General features: G+C 40.3%; 1 protein-coding gene and 1 pseudogene across 1 annotated transcript in view; one reads left to right on the top strand and one right to left on the bottom strand.

Annotated features, from left to right (window-relative positions):
• The window catches only part of ARHGEF28 (Rho guanine nucleotide exchange factor 28), a 257,884-nt gene extending 255,838 nt beyond the window's left edge, over window positions 1-2,046 (bottom strand). Inside the window, exon 1 of the mRNA XM_042448458.1 lies at window positions 1,568-2,046. The gene's annotated coding sequence lies outside the window, so the exon portion shown is untranslated. The remainder of the gene's footprint in view (window positions 1-1,567) is intronic.
• The window catches only part of LOC121920665, a 1,182,487-nt pseudogene that overhangs the window by 944,842 nt on the left and 229,761 nt on the right, over window positions 1-7,884 (top strand).

Below are 7,884 nucleotides of genomic sequence, written 5' to 3'. Positions count from 1 at the left end.
TCAATAGGTCTCTCCCTGGACTTTCCACTCCAGCCCATGCCTCTGAGGAAGGCAGCTCAAGTCTATCAAAGCTCATGCTACCAACTTAGAGGTCTGTCCCTATTAGCTACCAACCTATAGATCAGTCCTGGACTCTCCCCTCTTCCCCTTCGTGCCTCTGGGGAAGCCAGCCCAGGTCTAGCAAAGCTCATGCTATCACTTCTTTCGTTCAGTTAGTCTCCAATGCACTATAAGATCCCTTTGCATACGGATTTTCCAGACTGACACAGCTGTCTTTGAATTCTCATATGCTATCATGTGGTTGGACGTGTGTGTGTGTGTGTGTGTGGCTGAGGAGCCTGGATGAAAAAAAAATAACACAAAGCACAAGTCAGAGATATACGCATGTTCATCTGGAATATCAGTGTGTTAAGGGATCCTGCAGCACCTTTGAGACTGTGTAAAAGATGTTGTAGCATAACCTTTGCTAGCCTTAATCAACTTCCTCAGATGCAAGACTTTGGGCGTAGCATGAGATGATGTGACTCACCAGATAAGAATGCTGGGTAAAGTGGAAGGCAGTAGGAAAAGAGAGACTGGGTTCCAGGTGGACTGAGTCACTCAATTAGTGAGCCATAACCCTGAGTTTGCAGAACCTGAGCAGGGCAGTTAATAACAGAGCTCTTGCAGATCTCTCATTCATGGTTGGCCATAAGTTGAAGTCAACTTGATAGCAAACAACAACAACGCTTACCAGCTAAGTCCATAGCAGGCATATGGTAGCATGCTAAAGTTTTTACTGCATCCCTAGAAGAAAAGACTGGTTGAATTCCTGCTGATGTGACAATTAATGCATTTCTAGAAAGGGTGAGGAAACCCACCTTGAATCCCTTTGTGGGAGAAAGTCTGCGTATAAACCCTTGAAATAAAATATAAAAAAATAAATAAACACTACATCCCTGCATTTGCAGTTAGTTACTATAGAATAATTGACAATTTTATTGTCATCATCACTGTGAAGTCCCATACCATCCTAAGCCTCTCTTAAAGGTATGGGAGAACTCCATCCTTGCAACACCTATTGACCCACCCACATTGCAGGTTACAATTTAAATGGGACACTCAACCTTTAAATGTAAAAAGACAGAATCAAAATTATAATACTTAAAGCTTTGTTTTTAGGCTCACTGTTATCACAAGTTTTATAGTTTTTGAAGCATAGCCAAAAATTGCAAACCCTGTTTAATTAGAGAGGATAGTCTGACAGAAATAAATCCTTACCAATCAGGTTGTCATGTTCCCAGTCAGGCAGCACCTGAAAGACTTAAGATATTTATTGCGGCATAAAATTCCACAGACTGTAGTCCATTTCATCCAGTTAATAGTATCCAAACTCAGAAGGCATATGTACACATGGATGGGGGAGAGGGAGCATTATGAATGCTATTAATTACATTAAAAACCATTAAATGGAAGCAGTACAGATAGTGATAGTGTGTATGTGGAGAGGGAGAGAAAAAGAGGACAATTGTGATTATTCACAAAATAGTGTTCATAATATTAAGGATCTTAAATGCTAGCTGCTTACCTGAAATGGTGGATCCTTAAAAGAACTTCAAAAGAAAACTCCAGCATGAAACCTGGTGAGGTAACAAGTAGTAATGAATCCTTGATAGCCACCTTGATAACCATTTTTGACAGCAAAGCAGGGAACAAATCAAATAAATAAAATTAAGTCCTGTAACCTGTTTTGTATTGCACTATGGTTGACAATTAGCTTACTAGTGCTTTTTTTAAAGTGTTTGTGGACTTTAATCAAGACTTGCTTTATTTTAAGATTTTAAATTTTTCTGGAAAAAGTGTACTTGATTCCTGCCTGTCTTCCTTTGCATCTTGTTTGCAGCCTGCAAACTACTGTGCTGCCTTTAGTCACAGACAGTTCTAGACCTAAATGGTGAAATATTCCAGTTTCACTGATTACGAGTTATGGAAAATACCCCATGTAATAGGACCTTCTGCTTCCCTGACACTTTCAGTAACCTGAGCGAGGGTAAGAGGATGCCTATCTTGCCTTCCACTTGGAATAAATTTTGTTATTCTCCTTTCTGTTCACTCTCCCCACTTCCCACCATGATCACATTGCAACGTCATTAAAGGTCAGTCTTGTTTATCTACTCTTCTTTTGCCAGAAACATTTGGGTAAAAGGCTGCACTAGTTTCTCTTACAAAACAGTCAGTCTTCTGTTCCTACCAGGTATATGACCAAAAACAGAGAAACTGGCTGACCAGATTCCTGAATTTTCTGCTGGACTTCCCAGGGGCTGTAGCTGACAATTCTCTTGAAGACCTGGGTTCATTATGAGATGGTGAAATGAGATGCACTATTTAGTGCCCTGACCAGTACTGGAGAACCCAAGTGGTTTTGTGGTTTTCTGCAGAAATTCAAATGATTAAACAGGGTGGATATTAATGACAGGATCTTTGATGTTGGACTCACTATGGATATGGCCAAAAGCATGTACTGAAGGCATAGCTGTGAAGATGGTGAAACAACATTATTATTATTATTATTATTATTATTATTATTATTATTATTATTATATTCTGCCTTTCTTCCAATATACGGACTCAAGGCGGCGACATCATTGTACTGTATCCACAAATAGCTGGCTTCATCTGCTTCGTGCAATAATGCCTTTGGAGATCTGTTGCAATGAACTTGCTAGGCATTTTCTGTCCAAGGCCACTTGTTCCATAACAGACCTGATGCAAGGTTTAAATAAATCCTAATGCACTCTCATTCTGTCCTATTTTGTAGGATCTGTTTCAGTTGAAACATCCTGAAGATGTGGTCAGTGCTTGCCCACATAGCTAATTAAAGCTAGACATGAGGAAGGTGGTCTTCTAGGAGGCAGTGAGTGTAGGTGAGGGAGCACCTTTAAAGGGGCAGTTGTTTAATCACTCTGTAAAACACCCTTTGGGTCCATAGGTTTATAAAACTATCACAGACGTACCAAGATGATTGAGAAGGTGGTCCTGGCACAGCTGAAGAGGTTATTTAAGAATATGGACTGTGTGTGCGTTGTGTGCCTTCAAGTCATTTCCAACTTATGGTGATACCAAGGTGAACTTATCAGAGGATTTTCTTAGCAAGCTTCTTCAGAGGTTTTGCCACTGCCATCCTCTGAGGCTTACCCAAGATCACCCACTGGGTTTTCATTGACAAGCAGGGATACGAACCCTGTTCTCCAGTTTCATAGCCCAAAGCTCAAACCACTATGCCACAATGGCTTCTTTGGGTCCATTTCCATCTGGGTTCAGATTTTAGGATGGAGTCAGCCCTGAGTGATGACATCCAGCAGAAGATTCTTGGTCTGTTGTAAGACACTTTGTGCAGGGCTACCCTTGGGCTAGGTTCAGAAGTTGCAATGAGTGCAGAAAATGGTTACTCAATGGAACCTCCTACTGTCTACAGTGCTTGCCAATTAGACACAGAGCTGTATTCAAGGTGTTATTTTGACTTACAAAATCCAAAGCAGCCTGTGGCCAGGTTATATGACAGGCTTCTTCTCTCTAGATTTTCCTGATCCTTACATTTGGGGCAGAGTTAGGCTCTGCTTATTGGACAGTGGCCTACAGAGGTTCTTTTTATTGTGATGCAGGACAGGGCCTTCTCTGTTATGGCTGCCATCATGAGGAATGGTTTCCCTACTGAAGTCAAGTAGCATTACAATATCAAGTGTTTCTGCCATCAGTCAAACCTCTATGTGTTTATTCAGTCATTTCCCCAATTGCCAATTACCCCAGGCTTTTTATTAATGGTTTTATGGAGTTTACTGTTTTATCATTTTAAAAACTGTTCTGTTGTACTGAGGGTTTGGGGAACTGTGTTGGGATTTTTTTTTTAAATGAAAAGTGGTATAGAAATACTGGAAATAATATTTTGGAGGGAGTCAAAATTTTCTTCTAATGGAGCTGCAAAGACTTTGAAACATCAGCAAGGGAAACTGAAATCTGATCAATCATATCCTTATCGATGCATATCCTCATCCAATTTCCATACAACTAAGAGAGTCTTATGGCATCATAAAGGCTAACATATTGTTATTATCATAAACTTTAATGAACTACACCACACTGAAAAAGTTGGCTATAGTTTACATACTAATCTTTCAGGTGCCAGAAGGCTTCTGAACCTTTATTCAAAGTGAAAGGATGTTTTAAAAATTATTTTCTTCCTAAGTTTGTGGATAGATCTGGGAGATCACAGCTCAAATCCCTGATCACCCACAACTTTACTGAGGTCCAAAACACACTGCAGAAATAATCCAGCTGGAGACCGCTTTAGCTGTCCTGGCTCAATGCTGTGGAATTCTGGGATTCATAGTTTTGTGATAGTTAAGCCTTCTCTGTTAGAGAGCTCTGGGCACCAATGAACTACAATTCCCAGAATTCCCTAGCATTGAGCCAGGGCAATTAAAGCCATCTCAAAATGGATTATTTCTGCAGTGTGTTTTAGACCTGAGTATCCTGGACCAGTCACTTTCCACCATAAGGTTATTGTGAGGGGGACATTGTGTATGTCACACTGAGCTCCTTTGTGGGAAAATGAGAGAATATACACACACATCCCTAATTTCTTCTATATAAGGGTTTTCTAAAGAAATAAGAGGAGCAAGTCTAAACAAGAGAAATGGTAAGAATGGAATGTCAGAAAATTATGGTCACAAACACTGCTGTGGATATGGAGCTTTTTTATCTTTGAAAAATACTGAAATTTCCATTGCGTCAAAAAATATCTCCAAAGTCACTCAGTGCAAGTTGTTTTTATCCCAGTGGATGAAGGTTAAATAAATATGTAGATTACTGGATCCCAACAATTACATTTTCAGGTGCTGAAAGAAGTTATTAAATAACCTACAACTTAACAAACTTTTACTCACTGCTAGAAAGTAAAGCCATCATGACATTTTCTTTTCCATTTCTGTGAGAGACGCACACTGGAACAAAAAGGAGCTGTTTGTTGCTGTACTTTTAATTTTCACATATACATACTCATTAAAACTGGCCCCTACTGAGAAAACAACTAAAACCTAAAGAAGAAACATATAAAATGTTACTGCACAACTCCAAAAGGGCTTGTGCAAAATGCATGTGGTTTCTACAAACAGAGACTGCAGTGCAAGAAAACGTATGGTGTCATTTTAAAAGATGGTTTGAGTGGTTTGTAACTGTCCTTAAGCTGTAACACCAGAACATCTAGTCCCGATGAAAGTGAGGTGAGGCAGCTGACTGTATACAGGCTTTCCCAGTGACCCTGAACAGATCTTGCCTTTCACTGAAACTGCTTGGGTTGTATTTCATGACCATGTCTGTGTTACTGTCCAATGGTGGAGAGAGCAGGGAGAGGAGTGATGAGGCAGGATGCCATACCATCACCTAAACTTTCTTCATGAGAAAGTTCACCGTGCAAGGTCACCTTTTGAAAACAATTTGAAGATGATTCAGACATTTCTCTAGGAAAATATGTCAGAAAACTGTTTTAGAAAGTTCTCTGGAGACTACACAGCATCATACTAGGAATTAAACCATAGGTTAGCTATATTGTTACTTGCAACAGAAGGCAACATTTTATACCTTTAAGTATTCTATTACTTCAGAGAGGGTTTTGTGTGTCCACAAATAAGTCAGTCTTAGCCATGAGTGTTTGTTTAGCATGATCTTTCAATGTTAGGGGTTGAGCTACATACTGCTCATGCTTCTGTATGTTATGATCCACCAGCCATAGTTTATTTATTCTGCTAGTTACGTTAGTAACCCAACCTCTAATGAGCTCAGGGCAAGGTACACAGCAATCTTCCTTCTCAGTTTATCTTTACAACCATCTTCTGAGATAAATGTGGCTGACACAAAATGACTGTCCCAATGTCATCCAAAAGTTTAATGGCTGCATGGACTTGAACCTGGATCATCCAAGTTCCAGTCCAACATTGTAACCACTCCCCCACACTGGTACTTTAAAAAAGACCACATTTAAAATAGGCACTGACATCCTAGACGGCACGTGGTATCATGGCATGACTCTCACGCAGCACCCAATTATCCATAATCAATATCTCCTGGCACTCACATTGGGTGATTTATTCAGCTGCTGATCCAGAACCATGGGAGATCATGTTTCCTTTTGCATTGGGGGTTCTGCTTGATTGTTGCAGCCTTGCTTACTGGTGAAGTCTTACATTAAGATTACCTAGTCTTGCTGCATATGGAGCAGTTATGGGTCTGTAACACCAATATAGAATGTTAGCCTGTATTATTTACTTTTGTACAGGCATCCTTCCTTATCCACACATTTCCTAACCATGGATTCAAGCATCCATGGCTTGAAAATATTCCAAAGAAGTTTAAATTCCAAATAGCAAACCTGGATTTTCCATTTTATATAAGGGACACCATTTTACCATGCCATTGTATTTAATGGGACTCGAGAGTCCACAGATTTTGTTATCCATGGAGGGTCCTGGAGCCAAATGCCAGCGAATACCCAGGACTCACTGTACAATGTAAATTTTTACCTACATCTGTTTTAACTTTTGTAAGTCACCTTGAGTCCTAGATTGGGGGAAAGGCAGGCTATAAACAACAGTAGCAACAAACCACCACTTTGGAAACAGGTGCAAGAAGAAACCAGTATGGTTTGGGTCAATTACAGTACCTAGTTCTCTCCCATGTGAATGCTACCTGACTGGGAAGCCAAATTCATGGGAAGAAACCATATCAGTGTCCCCACCCACAGCACTGTTCATTTCTTCCTACACTTTCTTGGGATAACATGCAATCATAACAGAGGGAAGTAGCAGTGAAGCCACTGCATATCAGTGTGAATCTGCTTTAAGATAGTGATACCTACTAAGATTTGCCATTGATTATTCACTTTTTATCACATCCTATTCTGTACTGGAATTCTAAATGTCCATCCCTGCTTCCAATGACCTTAATCTCCATCCTTTATATCCACCTCACATCATGAAAACCATCTCAGATGAGTTCATACAGGATTAATTATACTTTGACAATGGCCTAAATCACAAGTTGGAAGTTAGAGGAGGGGCAGGCAAAATTCATGCCATAAACCATGAGGCCCCTCACATCTTCCTATATTAGAAAAAATCAATTTCAAGGGCTTACTGACACTTTTAGAGGCTGTAGGAGGGAATCCTGCAACACCTCCCCTCAGCTTTGGCCTGCTACCCCCCCCCCAAACACACACACACAAAGAGATTGACTTTTATTTCCCATTTTTCAAAAGCAGGCTGAGGAGGAAGTTGTTCCCCAAGTGTGGTGTAAAGTGCCTTGTCAGCCCTCCGTATCTATGGATTCCATGGCTTGAAAATATTTTCCCCACCCCCCCCACCCCAAAATGGCAACTTTTATAAGGGACACCATTTCACTACCCCATTGTATATAATGAGATTTGAGAACCCATGGGTTTTGGTATCCAAAGTCAGTACTGGAACCAAACCCCAGCAGATACCAAGGGCCCACTATATACAGCTGTTCATGATCTAGGGGAAGACTCTGTGGTTCCAGCCCTCTGAAAGTTGCCTACCCTTGTTTTAGAGCAGATATATAAACTCCATAAAGATGTTGTAACTACTTTAGGTGAAGATTTTGTTCAGCTGAGACTCTAGAAGAAATTCTCAAGTTATCATCTTCCTGCTTTCTAGAGAGAAAACTCAGTAACTTCCTCCATGAGCAAAAGCATTATTCAGAAGCACAGAATGGAACCATTACAGCAGTAACAATTATATAACCAAGCAGACAGAGAGCACAATCTGTACTTCTGGCCCCTCTGCATTACAATAAAGACAGAGGTAGACGTTTATTTATACTCTGTTAACCTGA

Source organism: Sceloporus undulatus, chromosome 2 (assembly GCF_019175285.1).
Source record: "Sceloporus undulatus isolate JIND9_A2432 ecotype Alabama chromosome 2, SceUnd_v1.1, whole genome shotgun sequence".
Classification (NCBI taxonomy): Eukaryota; Metazoa; Chordata; class Lepidosauria; order Squamata; family Phrynosomatidae; genus Sceloporus; species Sceloporus undulatus.
This window is presented reverse-complemented; position numbering and strand designations above follow the sequence as displayed.